Source organism: Somniosus microcephalus, chromosome 20 (genome assembly GCF_052327205.1).
Source record: "Somniosus microcephalus isolate GS21.2 chromosome 20, FLI_Smic_1.0, whole genome shotgun sequence".
NCBI classification, from domain to species: domain Eukaryota; kingdom Metazoa; phylum Chordata; class Chondrichthyes; order Squaliformes; family Somniosidae; genus Somniosus; species Somniosus microcephalus.
This window is the reverse complement of record NC_141006.1, coordinates 72928556-72952412: the sequence shown is the minus strand read 5'-3', so window position 1 is coordinate 72952412 and position 23857 is coordinate 72928556. Positions and strand designations below refer to the sequence as shown.

The following is a 23857-nucleotide window of genomic DNA, read 5'->3' as shown; positions in this document are numbered from 1 at the left end:
AGAGAAAATGATGCACCAGAAAAAATAAAAGTTTATTTTTTCATTATTTATTTGCTTTTTTCCACCTTCAATTTTTTATATTCCTTCACTCTCGAGTGTGCATTTGGAACCTGATTTTCATTTCTTTCCTATCGAGTTTCTGTCTCTTCCGTCTCATTTCTCTCTTAGTAGCCATCAGGAAAAAGCAGCCGAGACTCAGAAACTGAAGAAAGTTTCTTGAAGGGCAGGCAGACTTTGATATCAGTCAGTAAGAAAATAAGGTGAACAGACATGCAGGGGGACTGAGAAAGGGAAGAGATAGTTGAAATGTCGCAGATTCAATATGACACAAGCGGGATTGTCTCAAAGGAACAGTTTTGTTGGGGCACATAACGGGTGATCAAAAAAAAAAATCCTGATCACAAGAGTGTATTTTAAATTTACCACACATCCTTGCACTTTGGGGACACGCTCCCTTTCCCCAGGTGTTAGAAATACTTTTATTTTACTTACACTGATCCTAACTCCAGTAGGTCTGTGTGCCAACATTCCCACGTCTGCATTCCAGCCCAGCAATCCTTCTGCAGTTAAGATTTCCAACATCACATTATCTTGATTTACCCATAGTTTCCTGGCTGGCTTCAAACCCTTTTCTAAAAAGGAGAAGCATCTGTGAGGCATTGGATAGAATGGATCTAACTGGGTGATATGGACAGTCTGGCATAACTCATGGTAAAGATATCTAATGGCGGTACCTCCACCTTCAAAGAGAATAACCATGTGTAGGCTGAAAAATAATTGCTCTAAAAGCTTCTGTTTCATACTGGGTTCTTAAGCATGTCAAATACAGAAAAAGATCTAAATCAGGATCCTCTGGAGACCAAATCACCTGAAGGGATCGAAGATGGTTCACTGCAAAATGCCGTACCAAATTGCTCAAAACGGGATATTCGTGAAGCCCTTACTGTTACTCTTCAAAGGCCACCACTGCCAGAAATGGGTTGTACTTGTACTATACTTTATCTTCTGTGACCCTCAAATTATCTGAGGAGTTTCCTGTTGGAAATCTAAAACTAGGTGCCACTTAAACTAACCATTGCTTCACTCCCCATTTTTAAATAAAAAAGACTTGCATTTCTATAGCGCCTTTCACCACCTCAGGACGCCCCAAAGCGCTTTACAACCAATGAAGTATTTTCAAAGTATAGTCACTGTTGTAATGTAGGAAATGCAGCAGCCAATTTGCGCACAGCAAGCTCCCACAAACCGCAATGTGATAATGACCAGATTATCTGTTTTAGTGATGTTGATTGAGGGATAAATATTGGCCCCAGGATGCCTGGGATAACTCCCCTGCCACGGGATCTTTTACGTCCACCCAAGGGGGCAGACGGGGCTTCGGTTTAACGTCTCAGCCGAAAGGCGGCACCTCCGACAGTGCAGCACTCCCTCAGATTTTTTGTGCTCAAGTCTCTGGGGTGGGACTTGAACCCACAACCTGAGGAAGGATGTTCTTGCCATGGAGGGAGTGCAGCGAAGATTCACCAGCCTGATACCTGGGATGGCAGGAATGACGTATGAGGAGAGATTGGGTCGATTGGGCTTGTACTCGCTGGAGTTTAGATGAGAGAGGATCTCATTGAAACTTATAAAATTCTAACAGGACTGGACAGACTAGATGCAGGAAGGATGTTCCCGATGGCGGGGGAGTCCAGAACCAGGGGTCACAGTCTAAGGATAAGGGGTAAGCCATTTAGGAGAGATGAGGAGGAATTTCTTCACCCAGAGAGTGGTGAACCTGTGGAATTCTCTACCACAGAAGGCAGTAGAGGCCAATTCATTAAATATATTCAAGACGGAGTTAGATATATTTATTAAGGCTAAAGGGGTCAAGGGATATGGGGAGAAAGCAGGGACAGGGTACTGAATTTGGATGATCAGCCATGATCTCATTGAATGGCGGAGCAGGCTCGAGGGGCCGAATGGCCTACTCCTGCTCCTATCTTCTATGTATCTAAGTATCTATGATTCAGAGGCAAGAGAGCTTTCCACTGAGCCCCAGCTGACACTGGTTATGTCAGAAAGCAGGCTGATGACCTTCTCCCAGGGAGCTGTAAACAACCACTAGGAGTTACATGACATTAATCTACATCATTCACTCTGCAATTTCTAACATGTTATCTAACATTAGAGGACATAGCAAGAGGATTAAAAGCGGGAGGTCAATTTTTTTTAACATTCAGTTTAAATTACACCTAGTTTCAGGAACTCCTCAAACTATATCTGAGGTTCACAGCAGCATTATGTGGACTGTACCCAGTACGAACTTAGTTCTGACTGGCCAAACTCGTTACATATTAAATCTTACAGTCAGAGAGAGACTGTCACAATAACAGTTTGGGCTGGGCTCCAATCCCAGATTTTAGAATTGTAAGGATGATGTGCTAACCCATTGTGGCAATCAATCCCCAGCATATTCATTTTCTCATCTACAAGAGCCTATATATCCAAGACTACATACATCCATTTTCCCTAAATTCTTTCAAGGAGCCAGCCAACTACCTATCTTACAGAAGGATTGCCAAGTTAAGGTAGACCACACAAAATAGTGTAATTATGAGGCTTTTTCGTACTGCATGGAGATACTGGAGGGCAAAACTTTACAATTGACTGAGATTTACTTCTGTTGGCCAACCACACTGTGCAATAGAGAGAATCTCTGGAGTGTAGAATAATGAGAAGTGATCTCATTGAAACATATAAGATTCTGAGGGGGATTGACAAGGTAGATGCCGAGAGGCTGTTTCCCCCCTGGCTGGAGACTCTAGAACTAGGGGGCATAGTCTCAGGATAAGGGTGGATGCGGGGAGGATGTTCCCGATGATGGGTGAAACTAGAACTAGGGGGCATAGTCTTAGAATAAGGGGCTGCTCTTTCAAAACTGAGATGAGGAGGAACTACTTCACTCAGAGGGTGGTAGGTCCATGGAATATGCTGCCCCAAAAAGCTGTGGAAGCTACATCATTACATAAATTTAAAACAGAAAGAGACAGTTTCCTAGAAGTAAAGGGAATTAAGGGTTACGGGGAGTGGGCAGGAATTTGGACATGAGTCTAGGTTCGGATCGGTCATGGCCCTGTGGGTAGCAGAGCGGGCCCAGGGGCCATGTAGCCTGATCCTGCTCCTATTTCATGTGTCTAATTCTGTTAGATTCAGGAGATGGTTCTGTGATAGTAGATTGGCGGTTAGGATCAGATCAGCCATGATCTTATTGAATGGTGGAGCAGGCTCGAGGGGCTGATTGGCCTACTCCTGCTCCTATTTCTTATGTTCTTATGTCTGGCCAGTTAAGACTGAGATGAGGAGGAATTTCTTCACTCAGAGGGTTGTGAATCTTTGGAATTCTCCACCCCAAAGGGCTGTGGAGGCTCAGTCATTGAGTATATTCAAGACTGAGATCAATAGATTTTTGGACTCGAGGGAAATCAAGGGATATGGGGATCGGATGGGAAAGTGGAGTTGAGTGAAGATCAGCCATGTTGTTATTGAATGGCGGAGCAGGTTTGAGGGGCCGTGTGGCCTATTCCTGCTCCTAATTCTTATACTCTTATGTTCTTATGAACCCTTCAACTCTGTTAGCTTTATTGTGGATGGAGTACCTCAGTATGGGCTTTCTGTTCTGAGGAAATTCTTTGAACTAATAAATTATACTCTTTTGTTGCAGTCCAAATAGTTAATCTTCCTCATACAGTAGGTCCCGGTTGAGTACAGACAACAAGAGCTACAGCCATCTACCCAAACACCTATTCTTCAGCTTATATAGCTGATGTGCTCGTGGCATCACGCAGCTCTTAACAGTAGCTCTAGCTTCTCCGAATCCTCAACATCCTACTCCAAACTTGACCTTTGTAAAATGAATGCAGCACATCATAGTATTGTCTCTCGATTAAAGAGTTAAAATCAGGTGACTGATCAGGCTTAATAATGATGTTGAGGATGCATGCAAGGCATTCATTGTGACCTTGAATGTCTAGTTTTGTCAATTGTCGGAATGGGCTGAGAATCCTCCTTTGAGTATTCTATACAATCTACTGTGCAAGTCAATAATAGAAGGTTACATAAAATCTAACTGCAGCACATTGTTTTTTTTTCCATTTCTCCAAAGAATAAGGACAAGGATCCCAGACTGCTTTACATTTTATATAACGTCTTCTATGTGAGGGGAGGGCTGGCAGAGAGGGGGCAGAAAGTGTCTGAGTGACTCTGAGCATATCCTCCTTGGGATGAAACTGTAAGGACTTAGAACCAGGAGGGCAACATAGTTATTTACTACCGTATCAGTGATGTCACATTATCTCCGACCAAGGATTGTGGTTTGATCATGGGCTTAGCTTTTATTTGACCTGAATAGATATTTCTGTATTGGGAATGCAGAAGATTGTCACTTTGTGAAGGAAAATCTCAATTTTTCACCAGCACTCAGCTGTCTAATTTTTGGTCATGAAGTTGATGTGTATTTAGTTCTACCAAAGAAGGCAGAAGTTTCGGCGTGGAACTTGTGCCACAATAGTGCAAGAATACCAATAACGTTAATAGATCATTCCGATATTTTGAATGCTAGCAACAACTGACCCTGTAGTTTTAGGCCCAATCTCAAGCTAAGCTCTGGAGATCTCTGGTGTGATTCGGATAGTTGGCCAGAGCCGCTGACTGCTTTGCTCATATCTTACGTAACTAGTTGGGGTTGTGTAGAGAAGCAAGGAAATCAACACGAAGTTATAGTTCAGAAGAAGGGTCTGCACTGCATCTGCTCAGTGCCACAGACGCCGACTGACTTGCTGAGTCTTTCCACCATTTTCTGTTTTTGTTTCGGATTTCCAGAATCTGAAGATTTCTTTTGCTTTTTGGTAAAACAACATGAAGGTTGTTCACTGTAAAACATGAACTCATCATTTGGGATCAGACTTCATCTACTAATGTCTAGTGACAAGCAGCACCACAAGTTAGCTATTTCAGTTTGTTCTCTCACGTTCGCGGAAGGACACTGGAGTGCCCTTGCTAGGTAATGTAAAGCCAGGAAGGAGAGGGATACGGACATCTGTTCTGCATTGTTCGCATAACTTTAGGACCATTTCTCCGAGTACGAGTACAAGTACAAGTACAAGTACAGTACAGTAGCAGAGTGGTTAGGGTACTGGACCAGTAATCCAGAGGCCTGGACTAATGATCCAGAGACATGAGTTCAAATCCCACTCACGGCAGCTGGGGAATTTAAATTCAGTTAATTAAATAAATCTGGAATAGAAAGCTAGTATCAGTAATGCATGTAAAAACTCATCTGGTTCATTAAGGTCCTTTAGGGAAGGAAATCTGCTGTCCTTACCCGGTCTGGCCTATATGTGACTCCAGACTCTCAGCAATGTGGTTGACTCTTAACTGCCCTCTGAAATGGCCGAGCCAGCCACTCCGTTGTATAAGGTGGCTCACCGAGGGTAATTGGTGTACATAGATCCCTGAAGGCAGCAGGACAGGTAGGTAAGGTGGTTAAAAAGGCTACTTGCCTTCATTAGCCGAGGCACAGAACGTAAGAGCAGGGAGGTTATGATGGAGCTGTACAAAACGCTGGTTAGGCCACAGCTGGAATACTGTGTGCAGTTCTGGTCACCACACTATAGGAAGGATGTGATTGCTTCGGAGAGGGTGCAGAGGAGATTCACCAGGATGTTACCTGGGCTGGAGCGCTTCAGCTATGAAGAGAGACTGAACAGGCTGGGGTTGTTTTCCTTAGAGCAGAGAAGGCTGAGGGGGGACCTGATTGAAGTGTACAAAATTATGAGGGGCATAGATAGGGTCGATAGAAAGGAACGTTTCCCCTTAGTAGAGGGGTCAATAACTAGGGGGCATAGTTTCAAGGTAAGGGGCTGGAGGTTTAGAGGGGATTTGAGGAAAAACTTTTTCACCCAGAGGGTGGTTGGAATCTGGAACTCACTGCCTGAAAGGGTGGTAGAGGCAGGAGCCCTCACAACATTCAAGAAGCATTTAGATGAGCACTTGAAACGCCATAGCATTCAAGGCTACGGACCAAATGCTGGAAAATGGGATTAGAATAGACAGGGCTTGATGGCCGGCGCGGACATGATGGGCCGAGGGGCCTCTTTCTGTGCTGTATAACTCTAATTAGGGATGGGCAATAAATGCTGGCCATGCCTGCGACGCCCACATCCCGCGAACGAATAAGAATAAGTACTCACATTTTCCAATGTCATGTTGCTATTTACACATGGATCAGGACGACTGTAGTCAATGTAGAATTAGCGTCTGAAGCCCTTATTATCCAGCAGCTTGGATAGTTTTATATTTGTGCTCCTTTTGCAACTTCCCGAACTCAATCTTTTACAACCCGTTTCAGGCCAAAAGGCCAGAGTACTTCACGTTTTGCCACTCCATGGTTAACCAACAGAAGGGGTAACTGTATCAGTGCAAGTCAAATGTGCTGTTTCGCTCATATCTTTTCTGAACTCTCTCAACAGAGAAGAAATAAAAAGGGACCCGTCATAATTAAATGCATCAATTAGGGGGCCTAGTTAAGAAGAGCTGAAACTCTTCTAAGAAATGGTGGGCGAGCTCACGTCATCACAAGGCTTACAGCCAACGAGCGAGATGATGAGAATTTCAAGCTTTCTTTACTGCTGGTATTATGGGACAACAGCAGAATAGGCAGATAGCCATAGATGATTATGGGAGAAGTAAAACTGAGATGGTTTAGGAAGAAATAACAACAGAAAATGCTGGAAAAACTCAGCAGGTCAGGGCAGCATCCGTGGAGAGAGAAACAGAGTCAGCGTTTCAGGTCGAAGACCTTTCGTCAGAACTGGAAAAAAAGCAGGAAATGGAAAGCAAGTTTAGGGGCTGGGAAAAGGGGGAGGGGATGAAAGTACAACAGGGAAGGTCAATGATAGGATAGAAAGCAGGAGAGATTAAGAGACATTAAGAGATATTCAAGGGAAGAGGAGATGGTAATGGGACAGGTTAAGGAACAAAGGATGGCTTTAGATGAAGCGTGAATTACACTGGCAGAATGAGGGACAGCTGCCATGTGGGAGGGAGAGCTTCGGTTATACACAGACGGGGGAGAGTCACATGCCCTTTACAGGAGCAAGGTTTTTGCGCTTTAAAGCATAAACTAAAGAGTCAAATGCACAGATAACTTGGTAACAGACCAACAACATGTGAAGGAGATCTGAAGTGAAGGACAACCCAGCTTATTCTTTGAAATCGCCTTTATATCTTATAGCAAATAGATATAGATTGTTTTACATTTATTACAATTAAATATTAAATTATGAACAATGGTTCTTACACCTAGAATATTTAGATCCGAGTAATTCAAAACCATATTTAATTGTGCTTTATAAAGCTACAACTTGTAATGAGGGAAATCATAATTTAGTACAAAATAAATTAAAGTACCTTAGCACTAAAAAATAATCTGTTACCTCCCAGAGGCAGTGTGGAAAGATATATGTTTGTGTTCATGCTCCTCCACGTCAAGCTCCCATTCTCTGCCATGGTGATACAAGGAGGTGCCCAGTGGAGGCCGGGCACTTGCCCCTTCTCCAAAGGGAGAGTCATCCCATGGAATTGCTGTGTGCCTTCTAGTGGCCACTTTCAGACTGGCATTGGTGGATCATTGGCAGGTGGCCTTTTTTTGCCCTCTTTACCAGGGGCAATGCACAGTACGGCACAGGTCTGGCCTTCATGCAACTCAAGTCCAAAATCCATGTCGGTGCCTCTGAAATAGCTTAGCAGCCACAGCATTGTAAAAACAATGGCGACCAGCAGCTCAAAAAGGCAGCACAGCACCATCTTCTCCAAGCAACTAGAGGTGGGCAATAAATACAGACTTGTCAACATTCCTCAAATCGTGAGAAGAAACAACAATAACCAAGGAGGCTCAAGAGGAAACACACTGTAGGTAAAAACCATAGTAGTTGGGATGGGAACCTATGTAGAGTGTGTCGTCACCAGCAACGCCAAAGTGGTATTATTCATGTTGGCAGGCAGAGGCCTGTGAGACACCAATGTTCAAACTGAAGCACAGCAGACTGTCCCCACTTCATTCTCCCACTGGTGTAGCTAATAATGAATGGAGGGTCAGAGAAGAAAGGGATTATTGTGGTGATCAAACAAGAATACCCATCTTGCCACAAAACGAATCTACTGCCATCTCAAAGAGAGAGACCCTGGCCAAAATGTAGTTAAATATCGCATCCTGTAAATTAGGATAATACAGGACACATTCATTGATAAGTTTAGAATGTTGCATCGTCCTGCACGAGGGGTTGCTCAAGGTAAAATACATATTTTTTAAAATTTACTTTAAATGTAAGTGCTTTTGAAGACATTGTCCCAGTTTATTTCCAGTATTATTTGATGTATTTTTGTAAATTAAACATTCTGCATTAAAGGCAAAACTCAAACTGAACAAATAATGTGTAACCTGTTATACTTGTATTGAATTCTATTGAATGTAGTGTTTATAGCTGGTGAAGATTAAATGCTAGAACATTTGTTCTTTTATTTTCAGTTTCTTGATCATTTAAGTGAGACTAACTACAGCTGATCCAATAAATACATAAAACGATTTATGAATGAAAAATATTTAGGAATTAACAGGACATTTTCCTTCCCGCATCTCAATATTCTCCTTTCCTCTCCTGACGGCTGAGGCTCGTGCCGGGGTACAGTTCCGAGGGCACGCGTCGCAAGGGACCACTTTCCATCTGCGGGTTTTAGGCAGCAAATACTGGCAGGCATTCAAACATGGGTGGGCACCACAGCCAGGCCCAACCGACCCCTGTACTCAGCCAGGAGTGCGTAAGATCGGTCAGAGAGACCGAGAGAAACTCTGTGCCCAATCACACACACTTTTCAGTAGAAGTCGGTGGACGGCAAGAGGAAATGAGAACCTCTGGCTGGGTGTTCCCCCCCCTCTTTAGCCCATCACCATCGTTCAGTCTATTTATATACTAAGCTACTGGGGTGTCAATACCTAATAAAGGGAGACTAAATGTTGTTTATATAATGGGGGGGAGGGGGCCTTCATAATGTAAAGTGTTGATACGTAATGTCAAAGAGAGTGAAGACACTTTGTACTCTGTTGCATTTGCTTATACCTGCCACACGAGTTATACCGTGACTTAGAATCATATGCTGAACAAACTACAGGAGACATGCCACAAGCATAGACTTTGAAGGTGAGCAGGGGACGAACGGTTGCCCAATGGTAATATATTCCCTCAATAATCTGGATCGACTGGTTTACTGTGTGGGATGTTTGGAATCAAAATTAAAATGAGGTAACTGGAATGAGCTGTTGCAGAGATAAATCAACATGCGCAGATTGGGCCATTGCTGCTGATGGTGTGATCGTTTTTGAAACGCGACTTTCTTTTTAAAGAAACAAAACACGTTTTTAATTCCTTGTTTCAGATAAAATGCAAATCATTTCATGGCAAACCACCTCTCTGCATAGCTTTCGGTCCAACCTTAATCAGGAACTCTCGTCTCCTCCTTCCCCATTCCTGACTGCAGAGCTGCTATTACGCCAGGGAAACACGAGGAAAAGAACAGAACTACAGTCCCGTTCTGCAGACAGGACAGGGAGGGCAGAAGAGAGACATGGGCTGGGAACAAGGAGGAGCAGCAGGAGGGCTACCATCAGGCAGAAAGTTTGGATAAGGACCAAGGTCAGGCAGAGGTGCTGAGCGGCCTGGGTAGGACCGAGTGCTCATCACACAGCGATGCTCATAGTGCCTTGTCTTGAAGCAGTCATTCAAGGCTGATCTGACGGCAGGCACGAAGCGAGGCCCGAGAGATGAATAAGGCTACCGTGCCTGGCTGCTGCCCATGTAAGGGACACCAAATTAATTTCAATGTGATTTTACTTAATTTTATTTTTACTAATAGCCTGCGAATGTGACTGAGCATGTATGATGCACACTGTATCAATCTTGCGCCCCGAGTCTTTTGCACAAGTCATCAATTTTGGCCACAAGGGCATTTTTCATTCTGCAATTAAAAGGTTCTCTGACTGATTAAAGCCTATAATCACCAGCTATCCCAACCCAGTTGCAATATTACTGTCAGAATAAAGAGCTGACAATCAAGAGATTTATTCTTTTTAATTGTTTGAAGCTCACATTTCAGTTATTTATTAATTTGCTTTTAGAGGGAAGAGAATACACTAAGTCCCTCCTTCCTGACTGGAAATGTCAGTGTTTTTTAATAGAAACACTCCAAGTGTAATTGTTTGAAAACTTCTTGAATGAACCATTAATAGTGATGACTCTTATGGCTGAATGAAAGGACTGTATTTGGCACACTATGAACACTCGATCTGTATTTTGGTATCCAACCCAATATTTTGCCAAATACAGCCTCCTACGTTGGGCTGTTGTCTTTGTCAGAAACATTTCTTGTCCGATTTCACCACTAATATGGCAGAAGCTGAGCACACGATAAATGAAAGCAGTGTTAAAATAGGTTCACTCAATCAGACTAAGCACAATTTTAATAATTGTGTCAGGTTAAAAGAAAACAATTTAAACAGCAAGGGTGTCTTGAGAATGTTCCTGGATTAAAATCCTTAGAAATTGGCCGATGAACACCTTTGCCTGATGTCGACGTAGAATTTATTTTACAGATACTCCCAGGTGCCAGGAGATTTTGTGTGATATAAACCGACAATTTCAATCGTTTTTTTGTATCATAATTTGCCATTTTTTATCAATTCTGTAGAGAGCTTCAAATTACAATTCAAAATCAATTGGCAGATCTAAATAAATAACTATTACAAAGAGCTTCAATTTATTTTCTAATGTTAAGAAAACTCCAATGTGGCACTGGACAACTAAATCAGGAAAATTAGCATTGTTTCAAGACTTGCATAAAAAGAGTGAAGAGACACTTACCTTTAACTGTGACATTGCTCCTCTTATTCAGTACACTCCTAAGGAATGAAGAAAAAAAACATGTAGGGGAGACAGTTTTAGTATGTAGAAGTTTAAAATCTCAGGAGGCTACACAAGTCAAACGCTAAATAAATGTTATCCGATTGCATTGCTCTTTGGGCAAATTGCATCTAAATAAAAGGCAATGTCTTTACATTGGAAGATTGTGTAATTTTACTGTCTCAGTGACTGACAAGTAGTGAAGTTCTCCACGCTAAGAACCTACAAAAGTGGGACAGCATACATTCTTAAAAGATCCAAGTGACCAATTATGGCCACAGTGCATGAACGCACAGGCTGTCCACAGGTAACCACCGGGGAAAGTGGAATAAATTCACTTCGTTGAGTTAAACTAGAATCCATTATTGATGTCCCAGGAAATAAACTCTACAGAAAAGCCCGCAAAGCAGCCCCAACATCCAACACCATCATCCTTCAATCTCAACAACACAAGCAATCACACAACTTGCAAATCCCTGTTCCTGAACTTCATAATAGACTATTCTATTAAGCAAATAAAAGGTGGGCATCATCACCTGTCCACAAGTCCCTTTATTATTTTACAGTTTCAAGCAGATTCGAACCGGTAGAAAATAAGGAACTGCAAACCCCCCCTCACCTCACCCCACCCTGCCGACCCAACCCCTGCAATCTTCAGCTGAGATTGCGCCTGGAAATAATTTTACATAATTTATACCACAGTAACTACAAAATTAGGTCCAATTCTCCATCTACTGGCACATCTGGAAAAGTCCATCAATTACTATTCCTGATCATTTACACATTGAATAAACATCTCTGAACTCACCAGTTTAACGACAACATCTTTTTTTAAACCTCAACTGCTTTTCTTACTCCACCTCATGTCATCTTTCCCTAAACATCCCCTCTAATCTTGTGGTCACTTTAATAGGGTAATGTCTTCACATACGGGCATTGGTCAAGAACGTTCACTGCAGAGTGGCTGCGTAAGATAAAAACTTCAAAGTGTGTGCAAACAAGGAGACAAAGCCGCGGTGTTTGGTCATAACACCCAGATCTTACTGCTTCCTTATGTACCAATCACCCAATGCTCACTGCTGCTCTTTTTAAAGGAACTTCAAGCCTTGCAGCATGATGACCTCCTCCAATGACAACACAGTTATTCGGAGCAACAACAGAAAATGCTGGAAAAACTCAGCAGGCCAGGCAACATCCGTGGAGAGAAAATAGAGTCAACATTTCGAGTCAAACTCTTTGTCAAGACGTTCTCTCCACGAACGTTGCCTGGCCTGCTGAGTTTTTCCAGCATTTTCTGTTGTTATTTTGGATTTCCAGCATCCGCAGTATTTTGCTATCGTACTAGTATATTCTGAGCAGCCTGGTAATGTATTGGTCACAGCACAACCAAGGTGCAGGACTTATAGAAGTACCTACAGCAGGACAACAAATGATCCTGGACATTTGAGAAGCGCCATCATTTTTTTGATGAGATTCGGCCCTCAGATAGGATGACCAAATGATGCATTATTACAGTACATCGGCTCATCTCTGAGCTCCAAGCCACAGTACCAGAAGTAGAAAAAGCCTTGCAGCTCTCTGAGTTAAGGAATTACTAACAGGCAAGCTGTAAATCTGCTAAACACACAAGAACCACCTGAAGGGTATGAAGAGGACATGGGTGACAATTAATATAATTTGCACATGAAACTTTTAAAAGGACCCTTTACCTAAATATCACATCTTAAACAGTTCAACATCTCTAGTAGTTTAATTAGTGTTTATTCGCATCAGTTAACAATTCAATTTTGAATAGTACAGCTATCGTGAATCAACGATAGGCTGGAGGTGAACAGAACATAAGAAATAGGAGCAGGAGTCGGCCATTCGAGCCTGCTCCGCCATTCAATAAGATCATGGCTGATCTTAGACCTCAACTCCACTTTCCCGCCCGATCTCCATATCCCTCGATTCCCCTAGAGTCCAAAAATCTATCGATCTCAGCCTTGAATATGCTCAACGATTCAGCATCCAGAGTCCTCTGGGGCAGAGAATTCCAAAGATTCACAACCCTCTGAGTGAAACAATTCCTCCTCTTCTCAGTCCTAAATGGCCGACCTCTTATCCTGAGACTGTGCCCCCTAGTTCTAGACACTCCAGCCAGGGGAAACAACCTCTCAGCATCTACCCTGTCAATCCCCTTCAGGAACTTCACAGCTGCTTGATATTTTTAGACGTATCTGTATTATTTTCACAAACTATCAGTGCTGCAGGTGATTTCTGTCACAGGATTTAATCTCGTGGAGTTAAGCTTAAAGGATGATAACGCTGGTCTTTATGGCTGCTTTTTATTCTCTGGGACATGAATAGTATAATACTTTAATTGAGGAACTGTGGATTTTCACTATTTATCCTTATAAACGTCTCGCAGATTCAGGATAATTCTAAAAAAAAATTATATCTTGCTCTTAAACTGTAAGGCAGGCAAAGCAGAGTCCATTACTTGTCTTTTACTGATAGCTTTTAAGATTTCAATCCAAGGTATGTAGTCAATGAGTTGAGCTAGGTTGGAAGAGGTCAAAGAGGCCCGAGAGCAAGGCCAGGCCTTGCAAGGAAGGGGCCAAATCAGGGCCTGGTAACGTGATCTGCGGAGTTACATTGAGGAACAATAATCATATCACAGACTTGTGGGGTGGCTCCACTGGAAACATGAAATAGTAGCGCTGACAGATATGTCATTCTACAGGCATTAATACAACTCCAAAAAGAGTGCGGGCACGATACAAACAGAGAGCAGCAAGGCTTTAAGATATTTAATTCTCAGCAGGCCTGTTTCAACCAATACGTTGAAATATTTCCTCAAACTTCAAAGGACAAGCTGTGCAAAGACAGGTACTGAAATGACGGTTGCCATGGTTATTTGAACCTTTCCAGACTGCAACCTTGGCACAAAGCATTGTAATCTTATTTATTTTAACAGTTGGAATATTTCAAGTCGCAAACATTTTTTTTTTAAAACACAGCCAAGAAACTCAAGTCAAATGAAGTCTAAAGATGGATGAAGCAGCTGAAGTCTTAAGCATCACCAAATGGCTGAATCCTGGCAGTTTTTAAGTGTAGCTTCGAGGAGCTATGGCCATAATCCCCCTCAAAACAGCATCACCGTGACAAAAACTGCCATAATACTCCCAAAGCTCCTTCACAAAATCTCCCGAGATACCCAAATTATGGGGGAAAAAAACATGGAAATTGAAAGAGGATATCACCTGGAGGAGGGGAGGGGAGGAGAGGAGGGTTAAACTTGTGTTGTTTTGCCTGAACAATGCTAGAACATTAAGCAATGCTGCCGACACCTCTGGACAATACCTGATGATTGAGAGAGAGGGGTATCTTTCTTTCTGCCATCGGGCACTCGGTGCTCAGCCCTGGCACCGTTGAAGCTCTGCCACATTAATATTTTTTTTTTTTTAAAGCACAAAAAGGTTTAGGAGCTTAGCTTCAAATGATCTGCGAGTTATCTTTCTTTTAAGATGACTTCAACGTGAAAAACATTTCGCTGTACACCTGCTCGAACATCAAATGCTTCTTCGGCAAAGAAAATTTGTCGTAAACCCCTAAGGTGGCTCCTCGTGTGTAATCAGATTGAGACATTTATTACAATTGATAAATGCTTCCCATATTCCTAAAGGCACAACATTGATGCTTTTGGGCAATTCTGCAGCAGACACCAAGACGAAAGACACCTCCCCCCACCCCCACCCCCCTATACATCAACCCATCCTTCCTCCAAAGCATTAGATTATTTTTACTGAATATGGCCAACAAACAGGTGCTCTGGGCTTCCACCTTGCAATAACTGCACAGCATCATGCAGCCCACAATGTGTAGGATGGCAAAAACTGTGCCTTTGGAAAACTGCAAAAGGAAATTTGGCAGGCAAAGGGTTAATTGCAGGTACTTTCATAAACAGATTAGTCAACATCTTCAAAAGTGTCTGGGTGGAGGAGAGGATTCCAACTTCCAGGCTGCTCTCGACCCAAAAATCAAAACCTCAACTTGAGACAAGGACTTATTTAAAAACTCAGCAACATTTAAGCTTTTAAACAAAATATTCCAGGCGCAACGTATTACACACACACACACACACACACACACACACACACATATATACATTATGCAATTAGGTAGAAAAACTACAGGTGTGGAAAACCTACTAAATAAAGCAAGTGTTACTAACCTTTTCTCAGTTGATTACATTTAAAAACCTGCTGGGAAAATAATCTGGCAGGAAGGACACACATGCGCGATTTTGAGAGCTGGGAGCTGGGGAATTTTTTGCACCCAATATTTTGCTTTTTTCTCTCCCCCCTCCTCCCCTGTTTTATCCATTTTTTATTGCAGGTTTTTATGTAATCTCTCTTTGTCCGCTGGTGTACTGTGGCTGGCTCCTGTTATGCAAGTCTGGTCACTGCACGTTGCAGACATTTTTTTCACAGAATGCAAGAGCCTTCTTTTTGCTGTCGAGCTTGCTCCGGTTGCTATTACCTCCTCCCGATCCATTTGTTGTGCGAGGTAAAGCCCCCTGCCCTGCAACATTTGGTCTGCTCTAGCATGGGTGCGCTGCTGGTGTACAACCGATCGCTAATGCACTCCATCCTCCACCGCAGCAGAATGACACCTTCCCCTGGACTATTATCTCCTTTACGAATAGCATAGAATCCCACAGAGCAAAAAAAAAAGGCGAGTGGATTTAAAAAAAATTATATTGCAGGGGAGCAATTAAAAAAAAAAACAGCTCGAGGATTAATTGGCAAGTGTGTTGGTGAAAATCTCCTGGATGAAGGGGGCTATACACAGAGAGACCCCTCGAGGGAGAAACAAAGGGAAATTAAGGAGAAAAAACACACAGAGCTTGGCTTAAAAAAAAACTTGGGACGAAAAACATTAATTTGAAGCACATCAGTGTGACATCTGAGATCAATTTCCTGCATTGACTCACTCACCAAATGTAGAATAAAATTCATTATTCATCTACATACTGTAGTGCCTGTTTTTTTTTCCCTTTTCACTTTTCCCCCCCTCACACTCTAAAATAACAATCTTTAAATGACCAAACCCTCTTTACAGACACATCACCACACTGCAATAATAATGAACTCGGCCCATTAACAAAGATATTGTAAAAAATAAAGGTTTCATTACCTTCAGCCCCAGTACCATTTGTTCTCAAAACTGGCACAAAAAGATGCTCATTAAGCTTGAAGCCATCTGGCTCTAAGTCTCTAAGTGCTGTGTTACGAAGGAGAATTCTGTAAAAAAAAGTATATATGATACAGACGGGAACAGCCAGTTTTCTGTTACTGTAGGTCATTGTTTCAGCCCTTTCTGTAGAACAGCAAGACTCAACACATTGAATCGTGTGCTTAAAAAGACCAGTCCTCTACAAATATAAATTGTGTGTGCAGTGTAAACAAATGAATCGCACTGCAGTCCCACTTTTCAGCTGGAGTATAACATTTATCGGTTCCTTCAGTTAGTACAAACCAGGGAATGAGAGAGGGGGAGAGAGAGGGAGATATATATGCATACACACACACACATTTACACACACACACACACACACATACACTCACTTACACATACTCACACTCATTTACACATACGCTCATTTACACACGCACACATTTACACACACACACAATATATATTATACATACACATTTGTAATTCGTGTGTGATCTGTAGCCAGACACCAGAAAAGACTATACAATTAAGTTTGCCTCATCTTTCTCTCCTCCCCCCTCAGTCTCCCAGAGGTACAGCATGCTTTTAATTTAAGTCTCAGAACACTGCCAGCATTTTAAACACCGCAATTTTCCTGTTATTGTCCTCAGACACAGGCATTAAAATGCATACACGGTTAAAACAGACCACACAGACAGTGCATGGACTGCCAATCTACACCACATTCCTTCGGCACTTAACCATTCCTCCATTTTACCCTGGAAAGCTGGTGGGAGGGGGGGGCGGGGGGAATGCTGACAGTGCTTTTTGGGATCAAATACCTTCTAAATAATAAATCAACTACAATTTGTAATAAAATATTTATTAATAACAAAGAGCTGAGTGATGGAGTTATTTAAAAATTAGACACTTTGATTTACTTGATGTTTGCAGTGAAGTGATGTGGTGCGAGACGGAGATCCCTGGACACTCAGAGCCACAGTACTGCAGCCCTTCTCAAAAGTCAATGGGTGGGAGAGGGTTACACAATTTCTTCCCTTAGCCAATAATTGGAAGAGCATTAACACTTAAAATGAGCATAACAAAAATGGATGTGGTTAAGACAGTCGCACTTAATTATCTGTTTTTCAATGACTCACTTGAAGTACGGCAGCTCCAAGCTCTGAAAGGAGGCTGCTCGTCTCGCAACATACATAACACAGACACTAAACTCCACGGGCCTGCTGAAATTAGCGAGGGTAGCAGCTGGTTTGGAAGCTTGGTTTGGTAGTTTTCAGAATGTTTATGAATAGTTTCAAAGTTATGATCCATGTCACATCTCATTTCCAGAACCTCACGGTGACAATCACAGCGAACTTCATCTTCGCCACAGTCCAAGCCCCAAATCGGCCCCATGAAGTTTCTGTCTTGCAATTTTTTTTCCTCTCTGAGGCAATCTGTTTACATATAGATCACCCACGGTAGAAAAATCACACGTCAGCTGTGGCTCAGCTGGTAACACTTTGCCTCGGAGTCAGAAGGTTGTGGGTCCAAACCCCACTCTAGAGACTCGAGCACAAAATCTAGGCCGACGCTCCAGTGCGGTGCTGAGGGAGCGCTGCACCGTCGGAGGTGCCGTTTTTCGAATGAGACGTTAAACCGAGGTCCCGTCTGCTCTCCCGGGTGGACGTAAAAGATCCCACGGCACTATTTTGAAGAAGAGCAGGGAGATATCCCCGGTGTCCTGGCCAATATTTATCCCTCAATCAACATCACTAAAAACAGATTATCTGGTCATTATCACATTGCTATTTTGTGGGAGCTTGCTGTGCGCAAATTGGTTGCCGTGTTTCCTACATTACAACAGCGACAAGTGTACCTGTAAAGCGCTTTGGAACAGCTTGAGTTTGTGAAATGTGCTGTATAAATGCAAGTCTTCCTTTCTTTCACATAACTGTGATTAAACCCCAATACTTAACATGCAATGCAATACAGAAACCTATAGCGGCTCAGTGCGTGGGTGACATCCCTTCGTTATTACGCTATTGGTGACATGATCCTATACACATTCAGCCAAAACGTCAACGCACCTCTGACTTACACTGTTTATTTTACAGGCTTGATCGTCTTGCCAAACATAATACAAAGTGAGTTGATCCAAGATATGAGCCCGAATGGCAAACCTCTGTGTGGCAACAGTGGAAGATACACAGCCGAACAAGAAACTGCAGAAAAATGTGTTCTATTTAAAATAACAAATATTTGGAAAGGAGTTAAAGGCTATGGTTCAATCACAAGGTTCTGAGCAACTATAACATTCAGAGTTCTGTACGTTCTTTAACTGAAGGAAACAGCTTACAATTCCTCTCGGGTATCTATTAATGATAAATAATGGGCCGGATTTTGCAGTGGCCTCAATGGCGTACACCGTCGTAAGCCTTGGAAAAGGCCCCGCATGTTTCAGGTATGCGCGAAAACCTGGAACTTGCGATCTGTCAAGCTTCGCCTCGACATCTCCTCTGCACCGAAAGTAAATTCACTTTCGCTGGCGCAGTGTTTGGGCTATTTGCCAAACTACTGCCCAGCAATTGCCCACTGTAGTGTCCGTGTGTTGATAAAGACACTGAAGACAGGAGTTGGTTCATAGGTGTTTACTAAGCAAAGTCTGGGGGGGGTTCCAACGGATATACACAATATACAGGCTTATATAGCCCGAGTGGCAATTACCGGCATTACAGCACACCTGGGGCTCTTAAAGGCACATACACTACACCCACGAAACCCTTACGACTGGTAAAAGCAGGCTGCGGCCCTGCCTTCACCAGTGTAAGGGGTAATATAAATCTTAAATTAAAAATGGAATTTAAAAAATGATGCGCATTTAAAATTACTTTATGCATATTTTGGCCCGGATTTAAATCTTTGAAATTATTTTTCAAAAAATTTAATGTTTTTATTGTATTTGACGCATTGAAAAGGAATTGAAAATGAGAACATTTATTTTTATTAGAATGGTGTAAACTGTTTAATTATTTGGGGGATTCCATTGTATGTCATTAGGGGATTCTGTTCGGAAATGACGGCAATGGAATCCTCCTTTCTGATTGGAGGACCTGACCCACGTGATCCCTGGGACACTCCCGAACCCCTGGGATCCGTGGGCCTTTATGCAGGCGCACGCCCGCAGGCCCGGGACCCGAAGTCTCCGAAGCTTGAAGGTAAGTTTGTATGTTTAAGCGGGTCGGAGATGTACTCCGGCGGCACATAATATAATTTTTCAGTATACTGTATAACTTTTGACCGATCAATTCAATAATACATCAACAGAAAAAGGGTCAAAATGACCACAAGGTTTTTTTTTTAAGCAGAGGAAGCTAAATTCAAAAGGCAATTTTTAAAGATTTATGATACTGTGTACACAGTGGACAATCAATGTACTGTCAAAACCTTCCATCATGTCAACCCTGTAATAGGGAGGCTGGAGATGTTGACCGCAGATACTGCTGTGATGTTCCCAAGATAGGCGATTGCATGATTCACACAACTCTTCTGCTCCTTGTTACAATAATTCAGGGACCCAGCGCATCAATTTGCGCAGCCGAATTAAAATTCACTGCCGTCGCCGCACGATCACATGCCAGAGCTTGAAGCAGCAATGATTGGTGGCTTCTCATCCTCCAGCCTCCAAGGGAGGGGAAGGACATGAAGTGGCAGTAATGCTATGCCACTTACCATTGGACATCTCAAATCCCCACTGCCTGGCTGAAAGCATGGGTGAGTTGATGCTATTGAAAATGACAGAGAGCACACAGTACACACAAGATCTCTGCTCTCTTGTACGAAGTAGGCAAAAATACTACATGTTCATTAATAGTTTAATATCTGCACACTACTTGTGAGTAAGTACGTTATTCCTCACACATTTGAGAATGCAGTGCAGGATTTATTTATTTTTATCTTGGACAGGGCTTTGCCTTGTTCTTGAACAGGAAAAGGAGACTTGTTTTTTTTTTGCAGTTCGTGGTAGGACAACTTCTTTTGTAGTTTGATGGTAAACTTCAAAATTTAATCTTGAAGCCTCAAGGCGTTGGTTAGTTCCACTTGAGTTTGAAGTTGAAAAATGCAGCTTTGAAGCTCTCTCGATGCTGCCCTCATTCCCTCCCTACCGTGGCCCTCTGCCGCCCCCCCCCCCCCCCGTCCCCACACACCCCGCCAAAAAACAAAAAGCAGCTACAGTTTCGCCTCCCCACCCCCGGCTGACTAAATCATTGATGGCTAAATCATGAGCCAGGGTTCAAAGCTTCTTCATTTCACGCCTGTAACTTTCTAAGCCTGTACATGAACCAAAAAAAGGGCTGTTTGTTCCAGGCTCATAAGATACATGATTCTGTAATTCATGTGCAGAACTGACAAAAGACAGACAGACTTGCATTTCTATAGCGCTTTTCACGACCACCGGTCGTCTCAAAGCGCTTTACAGTCAATGAAGTACTTTTGAAGTGTAGTCACTGTTGTAATGTAGGAAATGCGGCAGCCAATTTGTGCACAGCAAGCTCCCACAAACAGCAATGTGAGAATGACCAGATCATCTGTTTTAGTGATGTTGATTGAGAGATAAATATTGGCCCCAGGACACCGGGGATAACTCCCCTGCTCTTCTTCGAAATAGCGCCATGGGATCTTTTACGTCCACCCGACAGAGCAGACGGGGTCTCGGTTTAACGTCTCATCTGAAAGACGGCACCTCTGACAGTGCAGCGCTCCCTCAGTACCGCACTGGGAGTGTCAGACCTAGATTTTTGTGCTCAAGTCTCTGGAGTAAGACTGTGAACCCACAACTTTCTGACTCAGAGGCGAGGGTGCTACCCACTGAGCCACAGTTGACACAAAACAAGTATCTGCACCCGCCCTCCATTTCAGAAAATCCTGGCTCCATCCCTCGCTGCTGGGAACCCCTTAATGTTTCAATGAGATACAATGAGGGCAGACAACATCTCGGAAAAAGAGCTGGACATGCTGAGATACAATACTTTGGTGGTCTGATTTATTTTTAAGTAATTTAAAAAAAACTAAGTATGCACACATATGTATTTCACTTATCCACAGTATTTTGCTATTGTACGTATATCGCACTCTCACTGTTTTGATAATGGTCTACATATCAGGAAAGGATGAACAGGCTGGGTCTCTTTTCTCTTGAAAAAAGGCTGAGGGGTGACTAATAGAGGTCTTTAAAATTATGAGAGGTTTTGATAGAGTGGATACAGAGAGAATGTTTCCACCTGTGGGAAAGAGCAAAACTAGAGGCCATCAATGGAAGATAGTCACCAAGAAATCCAACAGGGAATGCAGAAGGAACTTCTTTACCCAGAGAGTGGTGAGAATGTGGAACTCGCTGCCACAGGGAGTGGTTGAAGCGAATAGTATAGATGCATTTGACGGGAGGCTAGACAAGCATATGAGGGAGAAGGGAATTGTAAAGTTCGCAAAATTTCGACAGCCCCCGAAGATTATTTGATTAAAGAAAACTTGATTGGAATGTACCTTAAAAGGCATCAAAGATGGCTGCCAGGCCTCGTGGCAAAGAGAAAGACTGCCTGTCTGAACATCTCCCATCACTGGTTGAAGTACTTGAGGTACTTAAACTGTCAATCAACTGCGGTTTAGGAAGTTCAACATCGAACAAAGGATTGTTTGTTTACAAAGCTCTCAACAGTGTTGACTCAAGAGCTTAAGCACGTGAAGCTGTCAATCAGTTGCGGTTGGGCGGTGACCACAGGACAATGGATTGGTTACAAAGCACTTGAGCGCTGTTGACTGAACACTTAAGGATTTGTTTGTCCAGCACTTGAGAAATCAGTGGGACATTTTAAACTGAGCACAAACCAGTTGAACGAATGGGAAACACATTCAAACCCATTACAGTCAATGGGGACAGATCGGTCCCTTTTGTATAGCCCAGATACATCCAGATTTGGGTGCGAAGATAACGGCTCCCAATGGGGTATAAAGATAGCCCCTCAGGAAGCCATTCTCTCTCTCTCTGCCGCCTTGCCTCCGATGCCCTGCCTACAAGAGGAACAGCTCAGCAGCCCGCCCAAAGAAGTGGAATACCAGCAGTTACTTTTGAATTACTGGGGTATCTCTACTTCGGGGCGGTGAAGAATCTAAGACAGACCGCAGGGGCACGGAGCAGGCGTTCACTGGTGAGCATAAGCTTTCTGGCCCATTACAAGGCAACCTAGATAGGTATAAGGGGTGGGAATTAAAAAGGGGAATTTTGTTAAATTGTAATTTTAGTCAATTTTCTCTCGATGTGTCCGTTTCTCCTCCCCGTTAAGTAAAAGTGTGCTGTATTAAGTAAAAGTGTGCTGTATTAAGTAAAAGTGTGCTGTATTAAGTAAAGGTGTGCTGTATTAAGCAAGTGTGCTGTATTCATTATTTTCAATTCATTTTTTTTTTATTTCAATAAATACTGGTCTTCTTTGCACCCAACGGCAAGTCTCGTTTTGTCTACATCGCTACTGAAATAAGTCCAGTGGTCAGAACCAGAAAGGGGAGTGATTTGAAACCGCACAGGGCCTGGAGCAGCTCAGATACTTCTGACTGGCCAGAGACAAACCCCAGGGGCAACCAAAACCACACCCCACCTTCCCCCTTTTCTACAGAATAGAGGGTTACGCTGATAGATTTAGATGAGGAAAGACGGGAGGTGGTCTGTGTGGAGCATCAATGCCTGCATGGACCGGTTGGGCTCAATGGCCTGTTTCTGTGCCGTATATTTTATGTAATTGACAACATCATCTGAAAACACAGCATCAGTTTCCTCATGTACGCTGGCGACACCCAGCTCTACCCCACCACCACTTCTCTCGACCCCTCCACAGTGTCTAAATTGTCAGACTGCTTGTCCGACACACAGTTCTGGATGAGCAGAAATTTTCTTCAATTAAATATTGGGAAGACCGAAGCCATTGTTTTCGGTCCCCGCCACAAACTCCGTTCCCTAGCCACCGACTCCATCCCTCTCCCTAACATCTGTCCGAGGCTGAACCACACGGTTTGCAACCTTGGTGTCATATTTGACCCTCAAATGAGCTTCCGACCACATATCCGCAGCATAACTAAGACCGCCTATCTCCACCTCCATAACATCGCCCGTCTCCGCCCTTGCCTCAGCTCATCTGCTGCTGAAACCCTCATCCATGCCTTTGTTACCTCTAGACTTGACTATTCCAGTGCACTCCTGGCTGGCCTCCCACATTCTACCCTACGTAAACTTGAGATCATCCAAAACTCGGCTGCCCGTGTCCTAACTCGCACCAAGTCCCTTTCACCCATCAGCCCTGTGCTCGCTGACCTACATTGGCTCCCGGTTAAGCAACGCATCGATTTCAAAATTCTCATCCTTGTTTTCAAATCCCTCCATGGCCTCGCCCCTCCCTATCTCTGTAATCTACTCCAGCCCCCAAGATATCTGCGCTCCTCTAATTCTGCCCTCTTGAGCATTCCTGATTATAATCGCTCAACCATTGGTGGCCGTGCCCTCTGTTGCCTGGGCCCTAAGCTCTGGAATTCCCTGCCTAAACCTCTCCGCCTCGCTACCTCTCTCTCCTCCTTTACGATGCTCCTTAAAACCTACCTCTTTGACCAAGCTTTTGGTC

At 43.2% G+C, this 23857-nt stretch overlaps 1 protein-coding gene across 4 annotated transcripts in view; it reads right to left on the bottom strand.

The window, feature by feature from the left end:
• The window catches only part of ahdc1 (AT hook, DNA binding motif, containing 1), a 72916-nt gene that overhangs the window by 35950 nt on the left and 13109 nt on the right, over positions 1 to 23857 (bottom strand). Inside the window, exons 1-3 of one of the 4 annotated variants that reach the window (XR_015072957.1) lie at positions 17354 to 17742; positions 16173 to 16279; positions 10953 to 10990 (exon numbers count right to left, since the gene is read on the bottom strand). The gene's annotated coding sequence lies outside the window, so the exon portion shown is untranslated. Of the gene's footprint in view, positions 1 to 10952; positions 10991 to 16172; positions 16280 to 16886; positions 16972 to 17353; positions 17743 to 23857 lie in introns of those variants that run through there. The other 3 variants (XR_015072960.1, XR_015072958.1, XR_015072959.1) reach the window with 3 other exon arrangements.